The sequence below is a fragment of the Manis pentadactyla genome, chromosome 11 (assembly GCF_030020395.1).
Source record: "Manis pentadactyla isolate mManPen7 chromosome 11, mManPen7.hap1, whole genome shotgun sequence".
Taxonomy (NCBI): domain Eukaryota; kingdom Metazoa; phylum Chordata; class Mammalia; order Pholidota; family Manidae; genus Manis; species Manis pentadactyla.
The window spans coordinates 60885051-60902203 of NC_080029.1; the positions used below are offsets into that span (position 1 = coordinate 60885051).

At 36.6% G+C, this 17153-nt stretch overlaps 1 long non-coding RNA gene across 1 annotated transcript in view; it reads left to right on the forward strand.

Annotated features, from left to right (window-relative positions):
* The window catches only part of LOC130679520 (uncharacterized), an 82246-nt gene that overhangs the window by 36622 nt on the left and 28471 nt on the right, over positions 1-17153 (forward strand). The gene's annotated exons all lie outside the window — the stretch shown is intronic.

The following is a 17153-nucleotide window of genomic DNA, read 5'->3' on the forward strand; positions in this document are numbered from 1 at the left end:
TTTTAGGGAGAAGTGAGGCTGTGGATGAGGGCTCAGGTATTAAATGTGAAAATGGGAATCAAAAGAGTCTTGATCCCTCAGAAATTTGGAATATAATTGCTTTCAATTTTAGAAGTCCTTCAGGGGGCAGTTTTTCTCTTAGTCCTCAATCTGAGTTATTCCAATCAGACAAAGAAGAGGGTCTATTATCTGTTCAAATTTAATTGTAATAATACATTTTCAATAGCTTATTAACACTTAACAAAACTATCAGCATATGAGGAGAGAAAAATCCATTCAGTTTATCTCTCTGGCAATATGTAAATGATATTAACACACAGATACCTAAAGGAAAACTTATTGGAGAGCTTCCGAAAGAGAAGGTACAGCCCAGTGGTTTCAGTGCCTGAGCTCATTAGCACATGGCTCATTACCGTGCAGCTGAAAAGCCAGCTCCAGGGCATTCCTGCCCTAAGTCCCTTATGAACAGAATTTTAGTCTGATGTGTCTTTGCAGCGAGGGTTGTTACTGAACCTGGTAATCTCAAATCAATGAACTGCTGGTCTGTTCCTGTCCCTCCAACGAACTGTGCATTACAACTGTGTGAAGTCCCCTGTTCACGCTTCAGGTCTGCTTGGCAGTTAATACCAACATATGTCAGTTGATGTTTTATCTAGTTTTTAAGTGTGGCTTGTGCTCTCTCAGCAAGTTCCACCTTCTCCAGTAAAGCCTGGGATTTCACATCTGGGCAAATCCACACACATACTTTAATTTTGTTCTGGATATACACTGATCCTTTCCTGTGGGAGTCAAGCCACTGTTTTATTTGGAAGTGAAAGCTTTTGTTTGAAAAAAATAAATCCTCTTTCAAAGGAAGCATAAACAAGATCTTGTTGATTTTAAATAATTTAGAATCTTTTACCATTTTCTATTTTCTGCTTTGGTGCATTCTTATTATTTGTGTCCATTGCTGTTCTTGTCAGAAGTCATATCAAATTAACACAAATTTCCTAAGTATGTTTAATGTATACAGAGTTTGCTAGCATTGGAAGGCAGGTGCTGCCTTTGGAGAGCTGGTGATCTAAGTAAGGGGGTAGAAAAGAAAAACCTGTATACTCTCAATACTAAGTAGAAACCCATCTAGAATCAGAAGCTGAGTTATATGTACACTTGTAGTATTCCAAGAATTTAGAGATTGCATAGTGGGAGGAGCAGATGAGAAAGAACATAGTGTGTAGGGTGAAAAAACCAGTTGATGGGGTGGGGTGAGAATGGCAGGGGTGTGTGAAGGCTGTGGTGGGAAAAACATGAAAAGCTGGTGAGGCCTTCAGTGCCCTGGTCAAGGAGTTTCATTCTGATTTAAAAATAGTAGGAATATATTATGGTTTCAAATTAGGGAGATGACATATGACTTTATAAAGATTTATATGACAATGATGTGTAGAGATAATTTATAAAGGGAGAATGTAAGGGCAGAGTGAAATTGAAAAAAATCATTATTCATCTATCTAATGGTCTTCCTTAGGTGTCCTAATCTGTCCTTTGTTTTATTATATGTTCAACTTTATTTAGAGATATTAATTAAGCTTGGGTGTTTCAGAGTGTGATGACTGGATTTGTTGCTTTGATTTCTGCTTGAGATTACCTATCCTAATTGCCAAAGTTGTTCTACTGTGTCAGTTGATGTTTTATCTAGTTTTTAAGTGTGGCTTGTACTCTCTCAGCAAGTTCCACTACAGTACACTGCACTTATTAGCTTTTAAACATATTTGTGATTTTACCGGTATTTATTATTGTAAAGAACCTTAGATGGCTTGTACTTGCTTTGTGAGTGGATTTCTAGAAATTTCTGTAGCCATTAAGAATCTGTAAGTCAGAATAGGCTAAGTTTGCTGGAGTAACTAACAACTGCCAAATCTCAGTAGCTTAACACTCAACAAGTTTATTTCTAGTAAATATTTATTTATGCTTAATGTCTATTTTGGGTCATTGCAGGGACTTGGCAGTCCCCTGGGGCCCTTCTCTCACTATGTGCTCCCAGACTTGCCAAGGCAGGAGAAAAGGAACTTGGTGACTTATGTACTGTCCCTGAAGGCCAGAGGGATACGTGTGCTTCTTAGGCATATTTTGGTCATCAAAGGAAATGACCTGGCTATGCCTAATTTCAAAGTGGCAGGGACGTGCTATGCCATCATTTGCCTCAAATAAGGGCAAACAATGTATGTGTGAACATCTCTAATGACTACCACAGGGCTATCACCCCCTTTCAAAGCACTCATGAGCATAGGTCTAGAAAGAATAATATCTTTCAGATGAAATTATTCTACTGAGAAGTATTTGAACCACTGCTTTGGTCTATAAGCTCATAGGCCCAGAGCAAATTAGAATTCTAATATAAATGGACAAGGTGACCCACAGCATGACTAGAATATGATCCTCTGTTATGAACTGGTAAGTGTGGGGAAAGAGATTGTAATAACTTATTGTCATGGAGGTTTAGTATTATATTTGCACTTGTGTTCTGCACATTTGAGTACAGAATGTGAACTTTAGATGGTGAAACAATTGATACAATGTATAAATAATCATAAATACCTATAACCTAAACATGTGCTGGTTAAGCCTATATTTATAGACCTTATATATTATTTAGCTAACAACTAAAGGGTGAGTGATCAACGTGGTGATCTGTGGTGATCATGGATTGCTGTACATTTGGCATATATCCTGGATGACCTTTGCAAGCACAGCATGTGGATTCTTAAAGTTTTGAGTTAGAGCATTAGAATAGGAACCACATTTAAATTCCATTACTTTCAGTTTTGTGAAAATTGTATAATTTTTTAAGGTTATACAATTTACAAGTTCTGTATATAAAGTTTGAACTTTATCTGATGAATACTGAAATTTAAAATTTCAGGAAAAATAATTTTTACTTGATGAAATTACAATGTGGTCCATAGGCTCTGGCTCAGAAGACAATCCAAGTGGTAAACCATAGACTTCTCATAGTCAGTAGCATCCCTCTCTGGCAGTGCTGGACCCCAGGTCTCCATTCCCTGTTGTGTGCTTCAACTCTCTGTGTCCTTAAGGAGTAGCTGTTGCCCAGGAGGCTTCTTGAAACCTGCTATGAACACATGCAGCACTCAATTTTGAGCCTTTGCTAGTGGGTATGAAGAAGTAAAAACTTACAATTTCAGGAATTATTTCCATATACCTATATGTTTATATTGCAAAATAGGACCTATCTCTTTGATATGACTTGGGTAGCCTTAACATGTATGCTTAGATTTTAGATTTCAGGTATTGAGATTGAGGTTTCTTCCTATTGTTTGGAGTAGAAGGGAAAACATGGCCCTTCAAGATGGTGTGTAGAGGTAGCAATTGTGTTATTGTTTTTCTAATGTTGGTACATCAATATTAAAAATACTAATCTCATATGAGTCATTCTATTTTAACAATAATTATGTTGGTGATGCTTATCATAGTTATGAGCTAATAGATGGTAAGTGCATGACTATTATATAATAATAATTAATATTAAAAGGTAATTTTATGTCAGGTTTCAGAAAGAAACAAGTATAAAATTATGAATGAATAGCTATTAAGTATTTAAAATAAAGGATGTTTGAATGGATAATTTATCTGATCCTTATTTAATTTAAAAAGTGATTTTCAGATATTGAGTAATTAGTGGACAAAGAGCTATCCAAATTTCTCAAAAATTTCAAAATATCTGTGGCACCAAAAAGCTCCCAGTGCTATGTTATTGGTACCTGCAGTGCTGTATTTGAGCTGGTCAGCTCAGACTTCTGAACTGTACGTATGCCCCTATTACCTTGGCTTTTTAGATTCTTCATAAAGCACTCAGAAAATGATATCTTTCAGAATTGTTTCATCAACTTGCCATCAAATGTGTTCTGTCTACTTTCATAAGAACTATCAATGATGATTACCAAATACATATTTCTCTGCATGCATGTGTGGATGAAACTTTTTAATCAATTTATGTTAAAATATCAAAATTAGTTTTCTCCTTGAGCTTTTCCACTCTAAATTTTATCAGTTTGTGTTCACAGCTTTCAGGTAGGTTCCACAGTATGGTCTTCTGGCTCACCTGTTATTTCTAGATTACTGTCTTTGGGACACATCTCAAGGGTCTCCTCGTGGTGATCTCAGCTCTTGATGTCTGCTTACTCCCTTCTCCAGCTTTCTTCCATATTACTATAATACAAGGTTTTCCTGTATTTTTGTTCTCCCTCAATTCACTGATGTTACTTATAAGAATGCAATTCAGTGTATGTCAATGTTGCAAACAAGCTGAGGGAGGAGGTGTGGCCCAGCAGGACTAGCCTAGGCACATCTTAGTGCTTGCACTAGGGTTCCTCGCTCAGTCCCTCTCACACACACACTTACAGGTGGAGTAATTGAGGAAGGGAGGTGTTGAAATAACTAGATTAGACCCAGGATGGAGTTGCTTATACTAACCCCCATGTTGGTAAGCCAAAATTTAACTCAGTTTCTATGCTCAGTTCCCCCAGAAAAGGAAGGCCTATTAGGTCAACTGTTCCATGCTTGCCTCTCAGCACGAGTTACCTGACCCATCTCCAATGCTTTCTTTTGCTCCATAAAGGAAGTCACCTTACTTTAGCCGATCAGCAAATGCCACGTATAGCTTCCTTCTTCCTGCTCACTTTGGTCTATAAATATCTCTCTCCTTATACAGCTATTAGGAACTCCTTTCTATCTGATAGATTAGATAGTGTCTGATTCAGGAATCGCTGAATAAAAGTCTATGAGATCACTAAATTGTGAAAAGTGTTTCTTTAAAGCAAGGACTTGGCAGCATTTGGAGTGAGGGCAACCAAAGACCTGGGAGTAAAATCACGATGGTCCAGGGTGAGGCTGCACTAGGCCACACTTCTTTTCCATATATTGCCAATGGAGGAAATGCCTTATCTTACTGTATCACACAAATTAAGGCTGAGCCTACTTACATTTTAGTATTGAAGCACTTATGCAGATAATTTAAACCAAAAAAGAAAAATCCTACCCATTTACTTGAATTTTCCAAACAGTGGAAGCAAACATGTATTTAAATCATGGATTATGCAGAAAATTTTTTTCAAACCGTTATGTTTTTTTCCAAGTTTTTCACAAATACAACTTTTGGGTTGTATCAAAGGAATAGAAATGTGTGTCAGACTTGGATTTCTCTTAGATGTACATCTTATTCAGGCTGCCACCTGATTCCCTCTGTGGATATCATGATTTCGTATACACCCTGAACATAAGCTGATTGCTTGTTTTCTTTGGCACTGTGTCTGATATTTGCTCTACACTTTGGGAAACCCCTTTCATATTTAGGAAGATCACTGGTTATCTACAAACAGATTGATTATTTATATTCTTTGACATTTTTAACCTAAACTCTAAACTTTTTCTTTTACACTAGTATCTCCTAGTGATCAAGATACAATGACAGAAAAGCCTAGAGTAGTCTCCATTAGCTGTGGAAACTAGAAGTGATATTGTGGGAGGTAGAAAGGAACCATCCTCAACTGGATCCGCATTTTGTGTATTTGTGTTATTAACTATTGGGGGTATATTATGTTTCTAAAAATGAAGTCACATTATGGAAACTCAGATGAACATGGCAAATTGTCTCATTTTCTAGTTATTTGCTTTGATTCTGCAACTCCTCCTCCACAAAGTGAAGAACATTGGCTGTGTTCTGCTTAAACTGGACCTTACCTTTGCTCTGGATTACTTGATTGTTTAGTGTACGCATGCATTGGGGAGGAGGAGAGGGCAGCCAACATTGTGATTTTGTTGGTGGCTGGATTTGGATATGAAAGACATATTTCATAAGTTGCTGACCCTTTGAGCTCCAAGTAAGCTGTACACATCCAACACATTCAAATGAAAAGCCAGAGAGGACTTCTGGTACATCCGCTGCTAGTAGAAAATTTGAGATTTGGGTCCAATAAACATCAAGTGATTCCCACTGAAGACTTAAAAATAACTCAAGTATGAGGTCTAGTAAACTCTGCACACTACTTATTTTAATAACAGATCTTCATCATATGCTTTGATAAGGTTTATATGTCTCCTGATGCCTCATGCCACTTTTGCTGGTTCCTACTTGTTGTAGCTGGGGAAGGAGGGTGCCAGAGTGGAACCTAATCAGAAATACTTACCAACAAGTGAGTAGAGAAACAGTATCACTGCAGATAACATTAGGCCCTTGTGAAAGAACTCAAGGTCATAGACAAGGAATTATTCAAATCAGAAGGGCACAGTGAACCCAAGTGAGGTTTAGGCTGGGATCCGTCAATGCTCCCAGTTACCATTGGATCAACTAGATGCTGTAAATATCTCTTTAAAGGTCCTCTTTGATCTGGCTTCTGCCAACATCTTCATCTTTTTTCCTTCTGGGTCCTAATTCAACTGTATTCCAGACCAGTGAACTTCATCCATTTCTTCAGAGAGACTTGCTCTCTTTTACCACTAAGCCTTTATCCACACGGTCTGCCTAGCTAGCTGCTCCAGCCCAGGGATGAAGTGTTTCATTTACAGGGAGAGTCAATGTGCTAAGGAGAAATGTGGAAGAGGCTATAGCACCCACTGAGCTTTTCTAGTTGATATCATTAGGAATATTTAAAGGATGCTGAAAAAGAGAACCCTCAAGGAACAATTGGAAATTTCCTGCAGTGTTATTGGGTCAGAAAAAATGTTTATAATTTTCCTACTTTCAGTCAACCACATAGTCAGTCTACGTTTTACATTCCTGACATAAATGTTAACCTTGAACTCCCTGCTGCTCAAGTTTTCCTAGAGTTCACTAAGAGGAATAATATTCATAGAGGGAAAAGCAATTTATTTCTTTGGATAAATGTTACTGCTGGATCAAGTGACATTCAGAAAGCAGTGAATGACTTTAACTGAATTATACTTTGCTGTCCTGCTCTTTATGCGCTATGTGAAATTTCACTCTTTATGAAGCACTTACAAGTAAGTGGCCATATTTATTAAGGGGATGTTGTTAAACATGACACATACTTGATGATCCAGCAATTTTACTCTCAGATATGTAACCTTATGAAACTCTTGTACATTTTCAACAGGAGACATGAACACAATATTCATAGTACCACTGCTCACAATAGCAAAACCCCCAAATAATCCAGACAACCACTAATGAGAGAATAAATGAACAAATTGGGTTATGGTCACAGAATGGTGGGTTGTAAAGCAATCAAAAGATTATAGCAACATACAATAATATGGTGAATTATTTTTAATTTTTTAATAGAAGTTATTGTTTTAGAGCAGTCTAAGCCTCACAACAGAATTGAGTGGAAGGTGCTGAGTTTTCCCATATGCCCCTGCCCTCACGCAGGTATTGTCTACCCTAATATCAGCTTCACTTACCAGAATGATGCGTTTGTTACCAAGGATGCACCTACGCTGACACATCGTAACCACCTAAAGTCCATAGTTTACCTTAGGGTTCACATGGTGTTACATGTTTATGGGTTTGGACAGATGTATAGTGACACATATAATATTAGGTGAGAAAACAAGCCCTAAAAATTACATACAAAATGGTATTCATTTTTATAAAGTTGAAAACAACTAAAATAAAAAAATTTAGGAGTACATATAAATGCAATACACTTATATAAAAAGGAACTGAGGGAATGAAGAAAATGGGATTCAAGATGATGGTTAACGTTGGTAGGAGGAGTCTGGGGCTGGGCTAGGTTGGGATCATAAAGTTAGTGTAGGTTAATGCCCAGGTACTAGCTCTGCCTATGGGTGGTAGATTCACAGATGCTTATTACATTATTAAAACTAACTAGCCAAGTAACTAGAAGTACGGAGAACAGAATAAAGTCCAGCATAACTCAAAGGATCCTTTTAGTGAAGACCTTTGGGAGGATCTTTTTCCCCCCAGATTAAGAAATCTGAGCTTCTCCTGAAAAATTGCTGTTTTGCTATCATATTGACTATAAGAATTTTCTGATTTGAGTTCCTCTTTGCTTTCACTGCTAGGAAGGTCAGAGTCAAATTTATAGGCCACCTCTAGTAATTTTATAGGAACTTACAATATACATTTCTGTGTCTAACTTGAATCCTAAATCCATTTTATTATTCTACCTAGTTTCTCCCAGCTCTTTTATATTTTGGTCTATTAAAAAAAAACACCTTTTGGTATATGTTTATATGAGCCTCCTTAAATTTTGTTTACCTAGGCAGAGGATATAACTGAAAAGGAACGGATTTTTTTGGACAGTATCCAACATCTAGTGCTTGAGTAAGAGGATGACATTTGGCATGGAGTCGGTATGTTGTTCCACAGGTATTGTGTTTGTTGTGTTTTGCAATTTGTAGTAAAGGAAGTGGGAATATTTATTAGGGTCAATCTGAGGAAATGTGCTACATGGGCTCTACTCAAATATCAGTTTTTATAATAATTAGGGAGTTCTCTAGAATGTCCATCATGCCGTGAAAGTCATCTCTTAGTTGTACCTAGTTAAGCAGAACAAATTAAACTCTAACCTCAGAAAATGGTGTGAGACAGTCAAAATATAAGGAACGGGCAGAAGTTGGATGTAGAGTTGTCTCTTCCCAGGGCAGGCATGCGGTCACTGACAAGGCCCAGATCTAAGTTTTTGGAATTAATATGTCCTTGAATCTGGACTGCTGGTCCATTGACAGTAGACTTAACTTTCTATAAGAGAAAAACCTTCCTCATAGGGCCACTACTCAAAAACTATTGCCCAGGGTTAGTTTTTTTCATGGCTTCCTAAAATGGATTGACTTTCTAGACTCAGAGCCACTTTGTACAAAATTAAGAGAACTAACACTTCCCATTAAACTATGTATATATATTATTATTATCTTTTTAAAATTAAAGTATCATTGATACACAATCTTGTGTTGGTTTCAAATATAAAACACATCAATGAACTAATAGAAAGAGAAATCAGGAAAACAATTCCATTCACAATTGTATCAAAAAGAATAAAATACCTAGGAATAAACCTAACCAAGGAAGTGAAACACTTATACCCTGAAAACTATAAGAACACTCTTAAGAGAAATTAAAGAAGATGCTAGCAAATGGAAACTCATCCCATGCTCTTGGCTAGGAAGAATTAATATCGTCAAAAAGGCCATCCTGCCCAAAGCAATGTACAGATTTGATGCAATCCCTATCAAATCACCAGCAACATTCTTCAACGAACTGGAACAAATAGTTCCGAAATTCATATGGAAACACCGAAGACCCTGAATAGGCAAAGCAATTCTGAGAAGGAAGAATAAAGTGGCGGGGGATCTCGTTCCCCAACTTCAAGCTCCATTACAAAGCCATTGGTACTGGCACAAAAACAGAGCCACAGACCAGTGGAATATAAAAGAGACTCCAAAAATTAACCCAAACATATATGGTCAATTAATATACGATAAAAGAGCCATGGACATACGATGGGGAAATGACAGTCTCTTCAACAGATGTTGCTGGCAAAACTGGACAGCTACATGTAAGAGAATGAAACTGGATCCCTGTCTAACCCCATACACAAAAGTAAATTAGAAATGGATCAAAGACCTGAATGTAAGTCATGAAACCATAAAACTCCTAGAAAAAAACATAAGCAAAAAATCTCTTGGACGTAAACATGAGCGACTTCTTCATGAACAAAGCTTCCCGAGCAAGGGAAACAAAGGCAAAAATGAACAAGTGGGACTATATCAAGCTGAAAAGCTTCTGTACAGCAAAAGACACTATCAATAGAACAAAAAGGCATCCTACAATATGGGAGAATATATTAATAAATGACAGATTTGATAAAGGGTTTACATCCAAAATATATAAAGAGCTCACATGCCTCAACAAACAAAAAGCAAATAATCCAATTAAAAAATGGGCAGAGGAGCTGAATAGACAGTTCTCTAAAGAAGAAATCCAGATGGCTAACAGACACATGAAAAGATGCTCCACATCGCTAATCATCAGAGAAATGCAAATTAAAACCGCAATGAGATATCACCTCACACCAGTAAGGATGGCCACCATCCAAAAGACAAACAGCAAATGTTGGTGAGGTTGTGGAGAAAGGGGAACCCTCCTACACTGCTGGTGGGAATGTAAATTAGTTCAACCATTCTGAAAAGCAGTATGGAGGTTCCTCAAAAAGCTCAAAATAGATATACCATTTGATCCGGGAATTTCACTTCTAGGAATTTACCCTAGGAATGCAGCAGCCCAGTTTGAAAAGGACAGATGCACCCCTATGTTTATCACAGCACTATTTACAATAGCCAAGAATTGGAAGCAACCTGAATGTCCATCGATAGATGAATGGATAAAGAAGATGTGGTACATATACACAATGGAATACTACTCAGCCATAAGAAAAGGGCAAATCCTACCATTTGCAGCAACATGGATGAAGCTGGAGAGTATTATGCTCAGTGAAACAAGCCAAGCAGAGAAAGAGAAATACCAAATGATTTCACTCATCTGTGGAGTATAAGAACAAAGGAAAACTGAAGGAACAAAACAGCAGCAGAATCACAGAACCCAAAGGGAAAGGGACTAGGGAGGATGGGTGGGAAGGGAGGGATAAGGGCAGGGAAAAAGAAAGGGGGCATTATGATTAGCATGTATAATGTAGGGGGGTGCATGGGGAAGGTCGTGCAACACAGTGAAGACAAGTAGTGATTCTACAGCGTCTTACTATGCTGATGGACAGTGACTGTAATGGTGTGTGTGTCGGGGACCGGGTGAAGGGGGGAGCCTAGTAAATATAATGTTCTTCATGTAATTGTAGATTAATGATAACACCAACAAGAAAAAAACAAAACACAGTGGTTAAACAGTTACCCATAGTATTAAATCTTCAACCCCTGTAGTGCAGTTACTGTCTATCAATGTGGTAACTTGTTACAGAATCATTAACTGTATTATCAGTGCTGTACTACTGTCCCCATGACCAACTTAAAAATATTTTCATTACACTATATTTGAAAAGAATTTTGGATTAAAGATGCTGAGACAATATTGTATTCACATTATTTGAAAAAATTATTAATTTCTAGAAAAAACATATTTATGAAAATTTACTGATGCTCAGTTACAATCTGCTCACTGAATATGGCATTTCCAAAGTTATCAGTGAATTAAATTTGTCTTTGATATGTTCTTATAACCTTATTTCTATTTGGAGTCAAATAATTTAGCTACTTTTTTAGTTTCTCAACAGTTTGGCACATAAATGATATTAAGTAGAACAATCCTTCTCAGAACAAGTAGAAGATAATTTTATAAAAAAGTCAAAGAGTTTCAGGAGATAATTTCCTTTAAGGTGTCTATATTTAGGAAAAATTAAGAGTTTTAGATGTCTGCTTTTTCTCCATCAGCATGATATAGCAGAACCCCAATGAGAAGGAAGAAAGCTTTTCTCTAGATTCTAATATACTAAGTAAATGCCTGACATTTCAAGATATAATCGATTCAGATTGGTTAGTTTAGTTTAGAACATGTTGCTAATTATAGATAAAAATTCGCAAGTAGTATCATTTAGAAGATATTTAGCTTTGTTTCTTCAACTATCATAGATAGCACCACACTTACCAATTGTTCTGAGTGAGCAGGCATTTAAAAATACTTTTTATATGTGAAGCATTCTGGCAGGTATAGTAGAGAATACAAAGATGAATAAAATGTAATTCCTGCCCTTAAAGAGAGTACAATTTAGGAATACAGACAAAACAAACATACATGAGTGTATTGCAAGAACACATAAGAGAAGTATAAGGTCGAGGGGCTCATATTCGGTTTTACTAGTCATGAGGGACTTCCTGGGTAAGGTGAACATATGTCCTGGTTTGCCTGGGATAGTCCTAATTTCTATCTATTGTCCTGGAATAACTATTAATAAGACATCACTCATTTTCAAATGGAACCAATTTGGAAGATAAATCATATGGCCATTTTATTTATGGAGAAAGCAGCATTTAAGATTGATTTTGAAGATTGGATAGGATTTCAACAAATCGACCTCCAAACAATGGGGAAACCAAAGATGGATTGATCAATTCATATCTGAGAGGATGTAGGCATCAAGGAAAATGCCAGAGGAAGTGTTGCTTGGGCTGAGTGTTGAAGATGGTTAGGTATTCATCTGTGGCCAATGTGGGGAAGCAATCTCAGGAAAAGTGCAGGGATAGGAAATGTGTGTCATACCTGGAGAAGGGCAATTAATGGGTATTAATAGGTAAGTGGTGAGGTATGAGCCTGAGAAAGTGATCAGATGTTAAGTATACATGCCTTAACGGATTTGCATACATGCAGTGGAACCTTCTTGCAAGCAATTAAGTAGTGGTGGTGGGGTGTCACTGCAACACTTTAGTTCAGAATGTCATTATTGAGGTTTGTATCTGAAAATGTGGTGGCAACATGGAAGAGAGACTGGAAGGATATGAGCTTGGAGACATTAGGGCCAGTTAAAAGACTATCACCATAGTCACCATAAGAAAAAATTAAAGTCAGAACCAAGATAGTGAAAATAGGAACAATGTTACACATTAGAGGAAAATATAGAAAATGTATTTCCAAAAGAATTTCTCTTAGCTCTTGACCTGCATATAATTCTGTTTTAAAATACAATTAGATTTTAAACAAAACTTCAAGAATCGAACAAATGTAGCTTAAATTCATGAGTTTAGAAAAGAAATCTCTTTCATCAACCAGAATGAAATTCATCTTGCCGTGTCAATGACTTTAAGAAACTTTATCATTCAATGTCTTATTCTTCATTACCAGCATGGGAAACAGAATACATTATGTTCTCAAATGAATCCCTTAATTAACATATGTTTGTCTATCTATATAGGGCAAGTGAAGTGTAGTGTTTAGAATCATAGGATATCTACACAATTCAGGGTGAAAAGCACTTAGACATTTCAGACAAAAGTAGGAATTTTAGGACTGAATTGGTTGGATTGTAGCCTCAATTCTCCAGTTTGTTTTGTGTGCAGCCACAGCCTATAAGTACAGGCTAATAAAAGGAAATGGACCTTTGAGTAAAACAGGCTTTGATGGCAAAGGCCTTAGGATTTTGTCTATTTCTTTTGCCTCCCACCTGATAAATAGCTCTGTATAGTGTTTGGGCAGAAGAAAAGAGCAAAACTGTTTCCTTAACTACTCAGAGGCTATAATGTTTAGATATGTTCTTTAGGTCGGTCCTGAAATTGTAAATACCCTTTGAGCACTGGATGACTCATAAAAGTGTACTATAACCTTAGATTTGTACTCTCCTGATCTGCCTTTAACCAAGTGGCTTGATTGCTTTTTAAATTGCTTTTTCATGACCATGGTACAACTAAGCAGCCATTTTGTTCTTTGTGCAGCTTGAAGAAATAAGCTGTATTGATATATGCAACATATGACCTGTGAAATTGAAGCAATTACTGAATAATTCAAGATAATAAGCACTCTTCCTGAAATATCTGGATATTTGAAGAAAGAAAAGCCCTTTTCTGTTGACATGAATTATCTAAATGGTTCTTGTTAGCCTTTTATTTTGCTTAATGTGCACAGACACAGCTGTGATGCTCACAATCAGTGGCAGCTTTAGTTTTGCTTCAAAACACATTCACTGCTTTGTGACCATCTTGACTTCCTCATGGCATATAGTTCACTGTAAGTCTAAGTTGCTGTGATTTTTCCTGCCAATCTTGGATTCTATCTAACAATGTTTATTGAACTTCTTAAACCTAAATCCACTTTAATTTTATTCAACTATCCCAGGGATTAATTTAATATTCCACACACTCACGTCATTTAAGCAATAAATAAATTTAGTTGAAAAAAACCTTACTTAAGAAAACACACAGGAAGTATAATATGTACTTGTTACTGAGCACCTGTGATGTGCAGGGCTCTGGACGTGAGTTATCCAAAGTAATCTGTACAGCAAGTTTACAAGACCGACATCACTACCCCCATTTTATACTGGGAGAGCAGAGGCTCCCAGAGCAGGGGTTGAACCTATGACCTAGTTTGATTTGACACTCTGTACTCCCAAACACAAGGCTATATCCCCAAGTAGACTTTGGAACTTATGAGAGGTAATGAAGCTAAAAAAAATTTTAAATGTAGCTTGTGGAGTTAGTCTTATATAATCATTTTCTTGAGAGGTTTCTGTTCTGCTGTCATTTGCTTATTCCAACATATCTCCAAAGGAGACAGAATAACCCTTCAGTTCTGCTGGCAAATGTGGAAAGACTGTCATTTTAACCCTCTTATAGAGCATATGTAGAATTTACTTGTTTTTGCAGATTGGCACTTGAAGTGTTTGTCTAGCACGTTGGCTATTCAAAGGAATGCTGGCTTTTGTTATTTCAAAGGATGAAAATAAATAAGAATAATTTCATGTTTTTCTAACCACTTCTTTCTTCATAAAAGAGGGTATCTTATGTGTTGGGTTTTATTAAGACTTTAATAGCTTACCCATAAATTGTCCTATTAATAACCAACATGCTGAGAAGGGGATTGAGGGGTATTACGATAAGTACACATGGTGTGTGTGGCAGAGGTCATGGGGAAGACAGTGTAGCTCAGAGAAGACAAGTAGTAACTCTGGGGCATCTTACTACACTGATGGACAGTGACTGCATGGGGTGTGTGTGTGGGGACTCGATAATATGGGTGAATGTAGTAACCACATTGTTTTTCTTGTGAAACCTTCGTAAGAGTGTATATCAATAATACCTTAAAAAATATAAATACCGACATGGTATGGAACTCTTTGCAGTAATTTAAAAAATCAAATTCAGTCAGAGGCCCACTATATATCTGTATTTTCTCTGTTTTGTGTCTCAGAGTTAGATTACTTGTAAATTCAGGACTGAAAAAGACATCAGGAAGTTGCTTTAATAAATATTCTGGTCTTGTTTTCTTGATAGTAGATACATGAACATTTTGGAAAAGGCTGAACTGATGCACAGGACCAGGAGGTATTAGTTTTTAGACGGGAGACTTAGCACCAGTTCTGAAAAACATGACCAGAATCTTGGCTTTAAAAAATATTGATTTTGGTCAGATGGAAGAGAGTTGATTAGATCATGACTAGCAGTTGAACTCATTTATCAGGTTTGCACTAACCCTTATATTTTTAACACATGCTGAGTGGATTAACATTACAGAAGAGGAAAAAATTGGTGTATAAATAACCCAGAGGAGTTTGGAAGGTACTTATCTTGCTACATACATATATATGTAGCCTTGGTATTTAAATCTTTTCCCTGAACCTATGGATAGTTTATTATCACCCTTGAATATTTATTTTGGCCCGGGTGTTTGCCCTGCAAAATGATAAATGTGAGTCAAATTAATTCATCCTTGATTTCAGTTTCTCCAAGAAAGAGCAGCTCTGATTTTTTATATTTTGAAAGTTAAATATAATTTTTATGTCTCACATTAGCAAAATCTATTCATTTTTTAGTATGATCCTATAGGATATAATTTTTATATAGTTGGAAAATTTTAGACTTAGAAGCCTTTGTAATTTACATAAACTTTGTAATTTATATAACTTGAATAGATTGGAAATCTTTACAACCTGTACAAGAATAAGGGAGGTGAAGAGCCAAAAATGGTTGAAGATTGTTGTGGAAAATAAGGAGACCAGAATACAAGTTACTGAGGTGGAAACTCATTGCTGTGGCAGGGAGCACAGGCTTAAAGCTATGGAGAGCCCAAAGACTCACAATCTCTATCCTGTATGTTTTATATTGCAACTCTCCTTAGTTTAAGAAGAGACATATAATAATAATAATAAATATCCATAGTGTGCTCTGTGCCAAGCTTCTTTCTATGCCCTTTACCAATATTACCTATCAGGTAGGAACCATTAATATCCCCACTTCACAGATAAAGATACCAAAGCACAGGAAAGCTAAGTACATTACCAAAGATTACATAAATTAGTGGACCCACCATTTAAATTTAGGCTTTTGATTTGCCAACTTGTATTTGTAACCTCTAAACATTAACTGTGAAGAAGAAACATTTTTGTATTAGCTTCATTTCTTGTGCACCTTATGTGGAGGGGGCCCTGTGAACAGCTTCCTAGGTTTCTGTTTCAAGTCTTGATTTTGTTTTGGTTCTCATGTCCTTTTCTGCTTACTTACTGGTTCGCCTCCTCTTTCTGGTTTGCCACCCATCAGTGAGGCAGGCACTTTCCTGGTCCTGGGAGGGAGTGTGATCGACACCACCTGACTTCAGAGACAGGGCAACATGCTAACATTTTTACTGGCAAGTTCATGAGCTCCTCCCTTATGAATAGTAATGTGACTTTCTCATCTGAATCAAGGAGGTCCACATGATCCTAGATAACCCTGTTTCTTTATCATTTTCTATTTTTATTGAGGTAAAATTGACATACAACATTATATTAGTCTGAGGTGTACAGATAATGGTTTAATATTTGCATATACTGTGAAATGAAATGATCACCACAATAAGTCTACTTACCATCCATCACCATATAAAGTTACAAAAATTTTTTTTTCTTGTGATGATAACTTGTAGGATTTACTTTCTTGGCAACATTCAAGTTTGCACTACAATATTATTGACTGTAATTACTGTGCTATATGTTATATCCCCATGGAATTATTTTATAATTGGAAGTTTGTACCTCTTTACCCCTTTCACCTATTTTGCCAATTCCCTAAGCCCCCTTCTCTCTAGCAACCACCATTCTGTTTTCTGTATCTATGAGTTTTGTTTTGTTTTTAAATTTGTTTTCTAGATATTTAGGTGAAACTATATGTTATCTGGCTTTTACTGTTGGACCTACCTCACTTAGCATAATGCACTCAAGGTCTATGCCATGCAAATGGTAAGATTTCCTTCTCTTTTTTATGGATGAGTAATATTCCTTTGAATATATGTACCACATTTTTTAGTCTATCCGTTCATCTATCAATGGACATTTAGTTTGCTTCTGTATCTTGACTCTTGTAAAAAACGATGCAGTGACCATGGGAGTACCTCTATGTTTTAGAATTAGTTTTCATTTTCTTCAGATAAATACCCAGTTGTGGAATGGCTGGATCATATGGGAGTTCTGTTTTTAATTTTTTTGAGGAAG